Genomic DNA, 16,797 nt, shown 5'->3' on the forward strand with positions numbered 1-16,797 from the left:
CTGAAAGTCCCTTTCTGCTTTCCGCATAGGAGACAAACAGCTGATCAGATTTTCTGAATTGTTTTGTTCTATCCAAGTAGTACCTTAATTGACGATGAACATCCAGGCAGTGTAATTTTTGTTCAGACCTATTGGAATACTCTGGAAAAAAGACAGGGAGGTCAATGCTTTGGTTTAGATTTGATGTTGAAACCACCTTAGGCAAAAAGGACGGGTTAGTTCGTAAGGATACTCTGTCCTTATGAAACAAAAGATAAGGAGGACGACAACTGAGTGCTTGAAGTTCTGAAACTCTTCTAGCTGATGTAATAGCCACCAGAAAGAGAGTTTTCCATGATGTTAAGGAACATGAAGCTGCAGGTTCGAAAGGGGAAAGAATCAAAGAAGCAAGAACTAAATTTAGGTCCCAAGGAGATGGAGGATTTCTTATAGGAGGTCTGAGAAGAAAAACTCCTTTCAAAAAGGCTTTGCAAAGTTTGTGGGACATTAGGGCAGATTCAGAAATACCCACATGGAAGTTAGAAATAGCTGCCAATTGAACCTTAAGTGTAGATGGAGATGAACCTGCATGGAAGAGTTCAGCTAGAAAATCAAGGACTAGTTGGATGGAAGCGGTGAAAGGATCTATGTCCTTTCCTTGTGCCCAATATGAGAAGCGTTTCCACTTACTCAAATAAATCTTTCGAGTGGAAGATTTATGGGAAGCTATCAATATATCTCTAACAGAGTGAGATAATTGAGGAAGCCTGGCTACGGTTGGAACTGGAGGAACCAAGCAGTGAGGTTCAGAGACGGAGGGAGCGATGAAACTGACCCGACTGATGGATCAAAAGATCTGGAACTAGGTCCAGATTCCACGGTCGCTCCAAAAGAAATCGATGTAGAAAGGGGAACCACACTTGTCGAGGCCAGTAAGGAGCAATGAGGATCAATGAGGCCTTCTGAGCGATAGCTTTCTGTATTACTTGAGAGATCAGTGGGAAAGGAGGAAATGCATACAGAAGTCCCCGGGGCCAAACTTGGACTAGAGCGTCTCTGCTGGGTTGGCCTGGTAAAGGGAATAGAGTGAAATATTCTCTGCACTTGCTGTTTTGGGCAGTAGCAAAAAGATCGCAGCAAGGCTGACCCCACTTGAGAAAAATTTCTCTCACTACAGAGTCTTTCAGAGACCACTCGTGAGGCATGAGTATAGCTCTGCTCAACTTGTCCGCAATGTGATTGGACTTCCCGGAGATGTGCGTTGCTATCAGAAAACGCTGAGAAGAAATCACCCATTGCCACAGTCTGAGTGCTTCTCGACACAGGGGGTATGATCTGGTTCCGCCTTGTTTGTTGATGTACCACACTACAGACATATTGTCTGTCTGGATTGCAATTGTTCCCAAGGGAAGAGAGTCTTGAAGGGCTTGCAACGCTAAAAGCACTGCTCTCATCTCCAGAACATTTATGTGCAAGTGGCATTTGTTTGGTTGCCATGTGCCCTGGACTGTCCTGCCCTGATAATGCCCCCCCCACCCGATCAGGGAGGCATCCGTTGTCAGAGTAGCAACCGGAGGAGGTGGAACAAATGGTCTTCCGACAGGAGCTGGGGAAGACATCCACCACATGAGATGCTTTTGCACGCTTGCGTGATCATAATGGTGTGAGACATTGGAAGTTCCTGGTATGACCATTGAGTAAAAGCATCCACTGAAGGATCCGCATGTGGTATCTGGCCAATGGAAGGAGAGGTATGGCGCTGCCATGATTCCCAACACCTTTAGAACTAACCTGGCTTTGACTCTGTTGTTGTTGAGAAGAAGTGACACCAATTTGTGAATGTCTGAGATCCTTTGGTGAGTTAGCCTTGCAGACATGTTTATAGTATCTAGATTTGCGCCTATGTAGGTAATAGTGCGACAAGCGACAAAACAGACTTTTCGCAATTTATTGAAATACCCAGTTTTTGACAAACGCGAAAAGTATAATCTCTGGCCATCAGAAGGAGATGCTTGGTGGGAGCTGTGAGAAGCCAGTCGTCCAAATATGGAAACACCTGGAATCCTTGTCGTCTCAGGTGAGAAGCTACCACTGCCATGCATTTGGTAAACACCGGGGCAGTGGTGAGACCAAAGGGCAGGGCCCTGAACTGAAAATGACTGGTTCCCAGCCTGAAGCGGAGGAATCTTCTGGAGCGTCTGTTCAATTTTATGTGATAGTACGCATCCCGAAGGTCTATAGAGCACATCCAGTTTCCTTTGCCCAAAAGGGAAGAATGGATTGCAGCGTGACCATCCGAAATCTTGTTTTCTTGACTGATTTGTTCAAGACACTGAGATCCAAAATCGGTCTCCAGTCCCCTGTTTTCTTTGGAACTAAAAAGAGCCTTGAGTAGATTCGGATCCTTGTTGGTCCGCTGGCACTAACTGAATGGCTCTTTTTGTAAGCAGTTTTGCAATTTCCTAAGCTGCTATATCCCTTTGAGCGGTGGAACATCTGGAAGGGATTTTTGACTGATTTGGAAAGCGAAGAAAGGGGATAGAATAGCCTTCGAAATGATGGACTGTACCCATTTGTCTTGAGTCAGGGATAGCCAGGCTTCTGGGTACAGTGACAATCTTCCTCCGTCTCCCCTCGGAGATGGGCAGTCGGGCAACACCTCAGGGATGCTGAAAGGGCTTGTCAGGGAAGGCTTCCCGATTGCCCTGGTTCTGCGGACCCCCCCTGCCCCTAGGGCGACGTCTACCATTGTTATTCCCACCTCTGCCTTTGGTAGGAAAACGACTCTGTGCGTCAGGCGAAGTCCCTTGAGATTGTTTACGGAACCACATCTTTCCACCCTTCTGGCCTTTGGGGTAAGGCCTGGAAGGAGTCGAAAAACGGACTCCGGCGGCAGAAAGGGTCTTGCCATCAGTCTCGCACCTAGTCAGGGTTTCTTTCACTTGAGGACCAAAGAGAGATGATCCATCAAAAGGGGAGTTCGTGAAAGACGTCTTGAAAGGGTCCGCAAAATTGCATAGCCGCATCCAGGCGTGCCTACGTAAGGCTACACCTGTCCCTGCGGCTCTGCTCGCTCCATCGGCCGCGTAAGTGAGGAGGCGCATGGAGGAGTTGGATATGGAATTAAGGGTAGCCAGCTGCGTGTTCATCTTGTCTTGGAAACCCGCAGCTGTAGGATCCTTAACATTTCACTCGCTTCCTTGATCAAGTCCCTTTGAAGGCAGTGAAATGGCACAGGTAGTTCAGCGACGCATGGTAAATGTCGCTGAGGAGAACATCCGCTTCCGTACCTATCCATGGACCTAGATTCCTTGTTAGGTGGATGGACAGGTACTGAAGGATCAGCCAGTTCCTTCTTTGTGGCAGCAGCTACCACCATAGCATCCACAGAAACTCCTTTTGATAAAAATTGCTTGTCTGATGGAGCTGTGATGAACTTAGAGGGTCTCCAGGGAGTGGGGTCCACTGAATCAGGAGCCGTCCATGCCTTCTTAGCAACCACCTGCATGAGGGGGTCGAAGGGAGGGGACACCCAGGAGGTGGAAGGACGAGAGCCAAACGCCTCAAGATACACCGATTCGTCCTCCGAAGGGTTGAGGGCTGGCCAATTTCCCCTCTGTTTCAGGATCTCCAGAATGTCTGCAAATGAGACATCTTCAGAAGGGGAACGGGGGGAACCCTCAGAATCATTCAAATCTGTGTCTGACGTGATAGACTCAGGTGAGTCAATGTGTTTCCTCTTGCACTTCCTCTTCCGAGGGGGCTCTTCTGCCAAATCAGGAGAGGCCTCGGAAGAGGATGAAATCCCCACAGGGGGCTTATGAGGAGCTGGCTCTCTGCGGTCCGGGATGAGGGAGTGAGTCGACTTACCCTGAGGCAGCATAGAGGGAGGGGCGGACGGAGCCGACTGTGGAGTAGAGCCAGGCTCTAACACACTCCGCATGACCTCGAATGCGCCCCTGTCAGGCAGAGCCAGAGGTCCCCGCTCCGAGGAGCTAAGAACCCCCCTCGGCACCGACAGTGATGGCTCCGAGGCCGATGTCGGAGCCGAACTCACCAGCGCCGAAGCCCCGAGAGGGAGAGGGGGGTCGGACAAGGGTCCGATGCCACTCACCCCCTCGGAGCCGACGAGGGAAGTCCGGCGCCGAGATTCTTCCAAAGAAGAAAACGGAGCCGACGACGGTGCCGAAGACAATTGTCTCGGCTCCGAAGTAATCACAGTCTCGGTTCCGACGCGACCCGGCTCCGAACTCAAGAGAGTCGAAGGAAGAAAATGTTGATGGACCGGGGCAGGCATCGACTGATGAGTCGGGCTCTGAAGCATCTGGGCTAGTGCCTCGGACTTAAGTAGTCGACTCACTACCCTCTGAAGGTCATGATCGGACAGCCTCGATGACCTAGAGGAATGAGACCTTTGGCTCCGTTCAGACAGCAGGGGAGATCCTGGAGCCGAATGAACGGAGCCAAGAGATGGTGACCCAGACCTCTTCCTAGTTGTCGGCTCCGAAGGTCTGGTCGGAGCCGACACGGAACCTCAATAACCTCGGCTCCGGCGGAGCGAGGAGCCACAGAAACTGTGGACTGAGACTTATCGGCTCCAGCCGGAGCCGATAAAGGCAAAGGTTGAGCAACCTGAGGTCTCGGCTCAGAAGCCGGAGCCGAAGACCTCGATGCCTTAGAGGGCTTCCCTGTTGAAACTGACAGGGAATCCTCTGGCTTCAGTAAGCCTCTAAGAATTAATTTGTTTTTTCTTTCCTGCAGGACCCTGGGGCTGAAGCCATGGCACACAGCACAGGAGTCCTGCAGGTGCAAAGGCCCCAGACAATAGACACAAGAAGTGTGAGCGTCTGTCAGAGACATTTTCTGACAGCACGCATCACACTTCTTGAATCCTGAGACCTTTGCTTCTTTAGACATTTTTTTGACTGACAGGTGTACACAAACACTCACCCAAACACACAAGTTAAACCCTGTCAGGAAAACACAATAAATTTAGTAGTAATACTAGTATTTAAAGTACACTAAACTAGAATAAACTACAAGAAACACAAACACTCCACTAGGGAAGGGAAGGCCTAAGGGCCCAATGGAAGAACCAAAGGTTCTTTGGGAAAGAAAACGGAAAAATTTAGGGTCGGGAATAAAGTTTTCTAATCTACACTAACTAAGAAAGAATATTAACTTAAAAGGGGTTTTAAAGAGTAATTTTTACAAGAAAAATTAACACTCACCAGGAACCGGTAGAAACAACCAACCTCGAAGCTGTAGCGGCAAACGAGATCTGAGGTAACTCTCGCCTAGCATTGTGGGATATAAGGGGAGCCTCGAGCCGGTGGAACCAACTCTCGAGCTTTTAGAGTGGCCGAGTCGGAGCCGAGGTCGGCTCCGAACCCATCCAGCAAGAATGAAGGCGAGATAGACAACTTAACATTTAAGGTTTGGAATGGCCCAGCAGAGCCCAGACCTAAATCCAATAGAAAATCTGTGGGGTGACCCGAAGAGGGCTATGCACAAGAGATACCCTTGCAATCGGACAGATTTGGAGCGCTTTTGCAAGGAAGAGTGGGCAAATATTGCCAAGTCAAGATGACTCCTACCCAAGAAGACCGAATGCTATAATTAAATCAAAAGGTGCTTCAACAAAGTATTAGTTTAAGGGTGTGCATACTTATCAACCAGCGTATTATCAACCAGCGTATTGTAGATTTTTCATCCCCCCCCCCCCAACAGATTTTTCAATTGAATTTTACAGGTTATATGTCACATTAAAGGTGGGGAAACTTTTGAAATCATTTATTGTGGTCTCTCTCGTATATCACAAAAACCTGGCATTTTAATAGGGGGTGTGTAAACTCTTTATACCCACTGACCAACAGATAAAAAAAATCTGGCCACTCCATGGTATTTTTCGACTGGTATATGCTCAATTTGCAACGGCCACACTGGTTGGGTTGACTAATCAGCGTACACATTTTTTAATACTAACAATGTAAATGGTAATACTGTTGGGGATACATTCGGGTAGAAATTAGCATGTGAATTTGACAAAGGATTTCAGGATGGACATTCAGCAGATTATGAGGGACACAGAAAATGGGCAATAATAATACTGATTGCTAGAGGGGCTCCAAAAGTGACAGAAGAGATTACGTTGTCATGTTCCAACAAAAGCTGCTATTCGGGATCTTAAGAAAAATCTCAATATTACCCCCAAATTAACAGGAATTATTATTTATGGGTAGGGACTGAAACCTGGGTTTGCAATAGCAAGGATGTACCTTTTCTGTCTCCATAAATACTGGCATTGCTAAACCAGTTCATGTGCGAGTACATACCTTACTGCTATAGCCTTTATTATAGTTTCACTAAATTTTACATCATGAAAACTCTTGAAACTGTCTCAAACTGTTCCACAACACTGAAATGTCCTACTCTGGATTTATCTAAAGTACAAAATAATATTTGCAAATAAACTATTTTTTGACCATCATACTAATGAGATACTTGAATTTGATCCCTTTCTTTTCTTTGTCAGCGGCTCTAATTGTAAAGCAAACAACAATAGGAAAGAGGACACTCCTATCCGATTCATCTGTTCAAACACATTTTGTTGGATAGGAATCCTCCCACCTTAAAATTCTTGCCCCTGCTCCTTCATATACTCTCCTAGTTATCAGAGAATGCAAACGCTTCCTTTGTCATTCATAACATCACTGCTAACTCTACTGAAAGCTTTCTATGTGTCAAAACCCAACAGTAATAGTGGTATTTTCATACCATCCTGCCTCTCTCTAGATAATTTAATTAATGTTTTAGTAATGCCAGATATTTGCCTCCCCATCCACACTGTTTCATACCCATCATTTCTGACAACACCTTTGTCATTTTCTTAACTAGTAAAGATAGACACTTTACATAATCATGGTGGAAAACTGAACTTGGTCTACATGAAGCTGGATCTGAAGGGTCTTTAAATTCCAAGATGCTGGTGCTTCCCTTTCCTTTTAAAAGGACTCTTAAAAAGCCTTCCTCCAAGTTCAGGAAGAGGCGTTATTCCTTTAGACGTTTGAGACTTCATAGTCCATTATACATCACATTTTTTACCTCCTCTATCTATATCTTAACTGTTAACTGCTGATCCCCTCTGTTTTACACAAATGTGCATAAAATGCCCAATATATCTCTAATACCCCTTTAGGATCTCTGGCCATTTTTCTTATAAGCTCCTAATTTTGGCGACCACCCCGTTTACTTTTTGCCTCACTTCTTATTCTGCGAAATACCCCTTATTATGCAATATTTCACCTTTGTCACCCACTCTAAATAATTACCACTCTCCCATATTTTATTTCAATCCTACTTTTAAACTCCATTTTTACCCCACTCACTAGATAATCCTTCTGAAGAAATTTCTATCTTCCCTAATAACACTCAATTTCCACGACCCACTCCTCAAATTCCTCTAACGAGTATATTTACCTAAAAAGAGTCATTATCTTACATTAAACTCTAAGTTAACCGGCACCCATGGGGATTAGTAGATTTTTTTGCTGGTTGCTTGAGTTCCAGTTAATTGAGAGTTTACTGTATTTCTATTTAGCCATCCTGCATCTTTACACTGTTAAAAAAAATGGTGTATGGTTTAAAATAATTAAAAAAAAAACAAACAAACAAAAAAAAACCTCCTTTTGACTTGCATCCAATTATACACAGATGCTCCAATGAAATAATTTCTGCTATCTAGTCTAGTCAGATTACCTTGGAAAATATGTAAATGTTGACCTACGTTCTACTACTGAATACACATCTTCCATACATCTCCTCAGTAATCAACATTCTTTTGCTATATTTTCCCATCTAGTGTGAATGTAGAGAGCCAGACAGATAGTAGAGCACACTTATGAAACTGAAAAGGGTCCAGAAATTCAAGACAGTGGGGTTACTGTGGAAAGTGGCTAAGGAAATGGAGACAGTGAGTATATACAGGGGATTGGTTTGGCATAATGATTAAGGTCTTCACCACATAAACGCAAGATATAGGGTTTGATTCTAACCTCAGGTTATTAGCCAAGCTTAAAATAGCCCTTCCAGGAGTTAGCCTAGTATTCCCCTATGAACAGGCTGCTGGAAATGAGATCAGAATCAATCTGCACATTTAAAAGCAATACAAAGGGATGACTGATCTAACAGAAGGGGCAAAAAAAAACCCATACAAGGTAAAATAGTATCCCACCTTATTTTTGCTTTGCACAGTTTCAATATAAACAGTATTAAGAATGCTGTAAGTTTAACAGTTTTTACTGTGGCTTACAAAAAAAAAAAAAAACGCAAAGTACATTTTCTTCAAAGTGTTAAACTTATTTTTCAGCAGCACAGAATTAAAACAGGATCAAGCTGGGGAAAAGCAACCAAGGTCTTTTGTGACTTAAGAGGGAAGACAATTCTATTTCCTGGTAAGAACAGGTGAATTATCTAGAGTATCACTACAGTGCAGATGCAAAATTGTTAACATGTAATTGTGTTTAGATGGGGATGCATAGATTATGCAATATAATTTATATATATGCTAGCAAAATAGAGAAAGAAAAATAAGAATTATCTGAAGTGTATTTGTTAATATTCAGATCACCATCAGTTAATTGCTGAAAAGTAAGGATTTAACTAGCAAGAACAGTCTAGAAATATTAAAAGGTGGCAGAGTCAGACTTAAAATAAAATGAAGATTAAACGTACAGAAACGGTAGTCTGCAATACGTGAAGGAAAGGATTTAAAACAGTGAAAGGCCAAGTTATCAGGCAATAGAAAAAACACTACTGCAGATATACATTCATCACATTTTCTGAAAAGGGTCTACACATCCCCAGGGCTACATTTTATAAATTATACTTGAAAGGCAACTATGCTTGTTGGGGGGGGGGGGGGGGGCAGGAACAATGATCAGCTCAAAAGGTACAGCTACATGTTTTTATTATATTACAAGTTTACCTGTAAAAAGGAGAATAAAGGGGACTTAAAGAAGTGAAACGGCTTTGTCTCATTGAAATATTGAATATAAAAATATTCTGACAAAGGTGTTAACGTTGAGAGTCTCAACATAGTTTATGAGAAAGGTAGTGTAGAGATGGAAAATAATTAGCTACAGATATTATTGATATTTTATAAATGAAGTAACACCTGAAATACAGAAAAGTATGATGAATAAAAATTGACTATAGGGGATATTTCTAAAGCTTTTGATAATGTGATCCACATTCGAAACATGGGCCTTTTAGTGGAGGTTTAATAACGAGTATGAAAAATCTGGAACTAGTCCAATATCTATTGTAAATCCATGGGTTTGACAACATGCAATGCAAGAAGTAAGGTGAGGAAGGGCTGTATTAAGCCTTATTTTGTTTCGCTTAGTTATACATGCAGACGTAGCACGTGAATTTTTTTGAGTACATGAGAGTGGGAAGCTGGGATAGTGTACGTGCTAAGTTATGAAATCTACCCAAGTGACAATGTAGCGATATTGAAAGATAATCTGTTATTAACCATACTGATTTAAAAAGGGATTACTAAAGATGGTAGTTTTGGATTGTAGAGTAAAAGAATTTGAAGTAACAGTAAGAAAGAAATCAGTTTACATAACAGGCTGAGACGTTTCAGGTGAAAAGTTTGGAAACTGACATTAAAAATTACAACATATAAAGCAGATGGGGAAGTGTATTACTTAGTACATCCTTTAACAAGGAGACAGGAGCAAACTTAACAGTTACCTTCTGGAGAGTGACTTAAATCCAGTTAAGGGAGGTATAGCATAGAGAAGAAAAAGATGACATGGAAGTGGTGAAGCCTGCTGTGTTTATAGACTTACCAAACACACTGTATGGACAAAAAAGTGATGAACTTATACTCCAATAACAAAACTTAAAAAATATATATAGAAGCTTTGCTGGCCAAGAAAAGTAAACTCAGATAAACATTCAACAATGTATGAGCATAACAGCACATTTTATTGTGGAAAGATACAATAATGGACAATGGTATGGTACTTTTATACAAATAGTAGAAAACAGATCCTTTGAATAAAAATAGATAAAAAGATGCAAAAGAACAGAGAAGGATGAGACTTCCGTAATATACAATGTTCTTTCACTGTAAAGCTTCAGTATAGCCTGAAATGAAATACAAGACTACTGCACAAAGAACGTACAGTAAAGTCTCAGTTAACCGGCACCCATGGGAATTGGTAGATGCCGAATAACTGCAGTTTCTGGTTGCTTGAGAATGATTATTAAAATAGGCTTAATACTGTATTTGCTTGGTTTAACTTGTTCTTAGGTTGGGGAGAGGAAATTTATTCATATTTTCCTTTTTAAAACTAAAAACGTAAGGTATGTTTCTGCGTGGGGAAAACAAAGTGCAACACACGAAAATTGTACTGTATTTCTTAGATTTTTATTTTTTTTGCTGATTGCTTGAATTCCGGTTAACTGAGAGTATACTGTATAATGTTACTGATGTGAGGGACAGGAAACAAATTTTATGTCATGCAAATGGCTAAATACCTTCTAAATAAAAGGAGGTGGACAAGATAGAGTTATGGTGTATGAAGGTAACATGGAAAAGATTTTGTGGAAAAGTTGTGTATAATAATGGAATACTAAAGAAATTACGGAAAAGTTATGAAGCATTACTGAAGGTGGACAATATTGTATAGTGAAAATAAAATAAATTATTACAATTATAAATCTTATAAAAGTAAAAATCCTCTACTTTTTCCAATGACTGTCCTGGAATCTTACTTCCACCAGATCTACCACTAACTCGAACAGAAGGTACCTTGGTTTAACATTTCATCGGACTGAAGAACAGCACCCCTCCCACCCAAAAAATAAATAAATAAATAATACGCTCCAGAACAGCCAGGACATCTGAACTTCAGTTATTCAAATTAAAAACTTCTCAGGATCAATACAATACAAAATGATGGCCATGATGTCTATATAATGAAGATAATCTTCCTGGGCCCCTGCTGAGAAAGAGCACTGCTCAGCCGGACTTTCTCGGTAAACAAATGCCTATAAATAAATAAAAGCAATTCTATTGCCAAAGTACTTCAAAGCTCTGTCATTAAAGTTTAAATCATGTTCATAGGGGAAAATGCTCACGTTTATCTTAACTGTTAGTTTCATGCTTTGTATATTTGAAAAGTTCCCCCAATAGTCTGTGAACTCATTATATGCAACAGCACGTAAAATAACCAGAGAGAATTATAAATCCAAACACGGTTCTATATTCTTCACACTTAAGAAAATCATACTAGGAGACTCCAGCTTATATTTTAGCTCTTCTTGACAGCATGTAGCTGGCTAAATGTTGTATTAGCTTTGTTAAGGCACCACATTACCTATTGTAACAGCAAACGATGTTACAGTACTGCATTAAATGTCCTGGATTACACAATGTGCACAGAAATGATCATATCAGTTATTCCTGAAAACGCCAAGCATGCCAGTGCTACTGATCTAGTTAAAGCATTACATTTAGTGAGAAAACATTGCATGTGGATTACAGTTCAGCAGTGCTTAAAAGTACACAGAGGGAAACATCTAAAATGTAAAACAAAAAATAGATACTTGACTAGAAACGTTCTGACAAAATTATGAAACATGAAAATCTTAAAATTAAAAGTAAAACTATAATTTTAGACTGAAAATTAGAAGAATACAAAAAAAATGTACACAGTGCAACAAGCAATTGGCAAATTAAGCTCAAAAACTGCACATCTCTTCCCGTGACCTGATCAAAACACTTGTTTTTGACAATTAGTTCTGAAAATGAAGCCTGATAAGATGCGATAAAGTACAGAATTTCAATAGTGTGGGAGCAGTGAAGGCAAAAACCTTGCATCATGCAATCTCTTCAACCCTGGCAGCCCAATGTCAGTGCTGCACACTGACATTAGTGAAGCACGAGTTCAACAGGACACACAACACCAAAAAGTGAAGATCTACTTTTATCCCCAGCAAGTCCTACACTGGTTGTGCTGCTGTAATCAGGAAAGAAACAAGTGATTGTAGGTCTTTTGTCACAGTACTGGAGAACTGAGGACCCCAAACTCCGCCACCCTGCTTATTACAGACAAAAACTGTGCAAAGCACTCAGTGCTGCTACTGTGGTCAGCCCATAGCACATTTCTCTTTCTGATATGGTACTAGCTGATAGCATGGACATTCCAGCAGTCAGAAAAATCCTATTCACATTGGAAGACAAACAGGTGCCAAGCCAGCCTGCCATAAGCCAGATTGCCAATCAAAACTTGCCAATGGTGGCAAAGCCAAGAGAAAAAAAAATTGTCAGTAAGCCAACTTGAAGACTTTGCAGTATCAGCAGCCAACACTAGTTCCAGAATTCAGGGCTCGCACATTCTCCCTGTTTTGTTAGAGCAACTAGCAGTGCATTTTTATTTTAAAAACACTGTTATCCTGGTCAAGACGACTTTGCCTGTCTAGCACAAATCAGAGTTTCTTCATCCATTCCACTGCAAAAAAAAAAAAAAAAAAAAAAAACACAGCCCTTCTTTTCAGGGCAGCATTTAGAATCAACTAAAAAGACAAATGATGCCAAGATAATGAAGTCCTAACATATCATGCTAGCAACTCTCAAACCAGTGTTCAATCATCCAGGCCAGTTCAAGTACTACTCCTTAGTACCCATAGTCCCTACTTCAATGGGGACAACAGAAGTAAAACGTATTGCCTACAACGATCTACTAAAAAAAGACAACCTATACTGAAGACATCTCTCTCAACAGCACACATCAAGACAGCAATGTAACAGCAGCGACTGAACTAATTTTTGAGAAACCTCACAACCTAAGGAAAGCAGGTTTAACTATCAGAAGTAGGCAAATTACATGTTACATGCAACACCCCATCATTTATCTAGCGACCTTAATAAAGACTCTGTTTCTATTCATAAACCACTTTATTAGTGGTGAAACAGTTACTATTAGATGATAAATTTACAATTTACTCCTCTAATCACACAAACAGTATCTCTAACTAGCAGATACCTTTAACACCACATTCAATCCTAACTCAGACAGATACAGAAATGGAATTGGTTTACTAGGGTAAGTACTTCCACCCAAGTCACACAAACAATGATACATCACATTACTAGACTACAATGGCAGTACAGAGGATTAAGGCTATGATATATCAGGAAGCTGCTTCCTGCAGTCCAGGTTTGACCTCCTCAGCCATCATTTACCTCGTGTGACGCTCAGCAAATCAGTTAACCAGGCATTGTTCTGGGGCAACTGGGAAATTGGGCAAGGACCCTCAATGGTCTATTGGACTATACACCTAGTACCTACCTATGAACCTCAAACATCAGTCACCAAGTCTTTCACTCATGGGTGGACACAATCAGAAGTTAAATGGCCAGTACAGTCTCCCATCCTCTCCTCCATCACATACACACACTTTTGTAAGTAAGAATGCAAAAGTCCACAAAGCTAACAGTGCACTGACAAACATCTACTATAGTCAAGGTGGATGCTAATTACAACTTTTTTCATAAAGAAGCATTAAATTAAACAGCCCATACAATGGACACCATTACTATCCACCTGTAAGATGCTTACTCTGGATTTTACTACACAGAACGTTTTCCAGCTAAGATCAGTGCATTTAGCAGTTATAAAATGATAAGTAGCATTTTTAAAAGTGAAAACTATACAAAAAAGGATAAAATTATGCAATATAGTAATATTACAGATCAAGTCAGAAATAGAATTAATATTATACAATACACCAAATAAACATACCAAGGGAACATGAAGTCCCTGCAACTGCTAAAGCAGCACCTGTATAAAAAATGACAGCACTTGCTAAAGAAGCAAGATTATGAAGTGAGTCGCATATGCAACACAAACAGAAATGGATGCTCTACATACTAGACAAACAACGATATCCGGATAAGTCTAGTGTGATGCAACAGAAATCAACTAGCACTAGGAAAATATAAGCAGCAATTCATTAGAAAATATTTATGAATCGCTCCAAAGACTAAAGATGGCTAGGCAATGCAGACGTAGTAGTAGTCTGCACACTCTACAGCAATGACAGATATGATAGTCTGTTATACCCTGTACATTTATATAAAACATTTTTCATAAATAACAGGATTCAAAAGCCAGTGGAAACCAGTAATGTGACACACGAAAACACAACGATTATGATGACAATCTGCTAACATCTCCTTAAATATACATATCATACCAGTGCCAATCTATGCACCAGAGAGCAGTTAAGCAACCTCCTCTATTTGCTTAGTTTCCCAGAATATTAAAAAAAAATAAATCAATATGGGTACTTCCACTGGGACTAACGCCAATCAACAAACTGACAGAATAAAAAAAGAGCTCTGCTAACCAATTTGCAAACAGCATAACTATGCAAACATACTAGCAGTGATGGAAATCTGTGGCACTTGTATAAGAAGCAATAGGAATTAAACACACAAAATGGTAAAACTCTGTCTACCTATATGGTCTCATACAGAGAAGCACACTGAACAATGTGAGGCACAATACTGCCAGATATGGTTAAGGAAGCTACTTTAGACATGCTACAAACACTAGACAAACCACGACTACCTTCAAATAATTTATTTCTGAAGCCTTCCCAAACAATGTCACCCACCCACCCATACAGCAATCATAATGAACCCAAGTGCTCTAATCTTCTCACTAGGAAACATAAAATTAACCAACTGTGAGGATAAGACCACATCTAGGTCAAAATCTTTGAAGCATCTGTTTTATTGTTTGCAATCGCAGTCCTCACTATAGATGTAGTATAAACCTGCCATGTGGTGATGTCTCACTACCATAAAGTTTATATCAGGAGAAAGAAAGAAAAGCAACATTAGTAAACATTCAGATGGATGAATGTGTTCCACATACCACATTAAACATAAACATGGCCATCACCAATAAAACTTACTAACGAACAGACTTTAGTTTTAATGAGGAACCGTTCAACAAATTTATTTTAATCAATATGCAACAATTTTCTGTGCATGGTATAAGAAAAATGCAATACGAAGTTAGCACATTACTCCACTATATAGGTAATGGCCAGCAAATACGTGCCACAAGCAGACAATCCTTCATTTTGCCAGCTATAAGGAGGGCACAAAACCATTTTTCATGTTTGGTTGTGTATTTGATTTGTATCCATTTCCTATTTACCAACTCTGTTCAATGCATCCGCAAACAATTATGAAATAAGAATGTTGTTTTGAGTTATTTATTATGTAGCAGCATACATCTTCATACTAGAATTTACATGAAGTGGTTACATCCAGAACGTCTTGAGTAAAATTCAGTATCAGCAGAATAAGCTGTAATACCACAAGTATATATATATATATATATATATATATATATATATATATATATATATATATATATATATATAAATAAAATATATGCACACACAGAAAATGAATCCGCTTGTTCATCAAAAAATGAATCAAATTGCTGATTGAACTACATAAAATATTACATTAAAAAACACAAAATATGAAAGGACAACAAAAAACACCACCATCACATATCAAACTTAGTAATAACAGGACTTCAACTTTAACGAGGAATAAAAAGGACCAACAAATGCTACAAACATCATAACATCACTGACTTGCATAGTTTAAAAATTAGTTTTCTAGATTTTCCTAAAAAACACATCAATTTCTTAAAATACTTGAGATGCAAAAAAAAATAAAAAATTAAGAAACACTTCTGTTTGATACAATCGTCAGTACTTCACAAAATCCACAAAACAAACTGCTTCCTGCAACTGGTACTAGAGAAACAAACCCTCCCTATACGATGACAAAAGGGATATATGCAGCATAAAATAATGCAGTTAAGTAAACAATTTTCTAAGGGAACTCTGTTGACATGTATTTTAGTTCTATACTGACAAGCCAGACTAATTAGCATCCAACACCAGCTGTCAATCATCTTGACAGTAGTCAGGAAGCATGTAGTCCAGATGAACAAGCAAACCCTACTGACCACACAGTGTATCTACATTTTAGTATAAAACTAGCAATTATGAAAATACACTTACAATGCATATGTTATAACTACCATGAATAACTTGCCAGCTGAGGTGCACTTCAAATGACGGCTTAGGAAGAAAAGTACCAATTTCCTACACAACCATCTTGCTCTAACCATTATTCCCAAGCCAATCAAAAGTGAAGCACTAAGGGACCAGAAAACACTTGCATTACATATAAATGGTACGATTTGCAAACATTCCCTTCCCCCAATCAAGAGTCTACTTCATTTCTCATTAGTACTATATTAAAGAAAATGAGAATTAAAACATATTCCAACTTTCCTACATATTTAGAAATACATCAGTTTGAAGACATTACATATTTCCCTTCGCCATCTCCAACTTGGTTGTCAGCACACACAATGCATTTCCTACTGGCATTAAACTGCCACACCACACCTTCTTGGGAACTAAGTTCCAAGTTCAGAAGACTGCACAACAGTCACACACTAAACTCTTTTGAAATCCCTGGCAGTACAGAAAACAGTGATTAAATTAAAATGTCAACACTATCAGCCAACACACTACAATCTAAAGAGGAGTAAATAAGGTAAGCAGTTTTTATTATTAAAGAAGAATTATACCACCAAGAGAGTGGGAGGAAAAAAAATGCTGCACAGAACAAGGAAATGAGATGATGTACAGCTTCCCCAGTGCAAGACTCAGGACAGCAATATGAATTAAAAT

General features: G+C 40.2%; 1 protein-coding gene across 2 annotated transcripts in view; it reads right to left on the reverse strand.

The window, feature by feature from the left end:
• The window catches only part of PPP2R2A (protein phosphatase 2 regulatory subunit Balpha), a 1,574,838-nt gene that overhangs the window by 1,368,518 nt on the left and 189,523 nt on the right, over positions 1-16,797 (reverse strand). The gene's annotated exons all lie outside the window — the stretch shown is intronic.

Source organism: Protopterus annectens, chromosome 9.part0 (genome assembly GCF_019279795.1).
Source record: "Protopterus annectens isolate FY-2018-M chromosome 9.part0, PAN1.0, whole genome shotgun sequence".
Classification (NCBI taxonomy): domain Eukaryota; kingdom Metazoa; phylum Chordata; order Ceratodontiformes; family Protopteridae; genus Protopterus; species Protopterus annectens.